Source organism: Leptonotus elevatus, chromosome 16, assembly GCF_054856555.1.
Source record: "Leptonotus elevatus isolate MCC_2025b chromosome 16, RoL_Lele_1.0, whole genome shotgun sequence".
In the NCBI taxonomy this organism is placed as follows: domain Eukaryota; kingdom Metazoa; phylum Chordata; class Actinopteri; order Syngnathiformes; family Syngnathidae; genus Leptonotus; species Leptonotus elevatus.
The window spans coordinates 17,106,981-17,107,598 of NC_141254.1; positions in this window are offsets into that span (position 1 = coordinate 17,106,981).

Here is a 618-nt window from a genome sequence, read left to right on the forward strand (position 1 = left end):
TGTTAATACATGATTATAGCGTTCACCTAGCTGGGTCGAGGGTAGTCAAGTCAATGAGTCATATTTTTCACAATGTATTATACATATGCATACAGTATAGGCTTTGCGTTGAGGTGAAAACACAGGACGGGAATGGTGAGGGTTCATCGTGGTGTCCGTCTTCCTGGTTGTCTCCCATCAGTTTTTCTTTCTTCAAACTTGAAATAAGTCACAGTTCAGAATAAAACACTCAGAGTATACGTAACAGCTTTTTTTAGTGGCTCGGCACACATCAGTGTGAAACAGATAACCGTCTGACAAAGATATTTATATATAAATATATAAATATAAATGTATATAAAAGAATCACCATCTCCACACAGTTGAATGCATTTTACCTTGTGGGATATCGGGAATATGCCTATCAAGTGCCTATCAGTACATTCAGCAACTATACAGAATTTTCATAGTTTTTCTCTCCTACGTTGCACAGATACAATATATACACAATGGTCTATTTAGTTAAACAAAAAAAAATATACTACAGTATTTATACAAGTAAAACCAGGTGGTTGTGAGTGCATCCGAACCCTTTAAAATACCTGAAATGTTCTATTCATATACAGTAAAAAGCAGGCG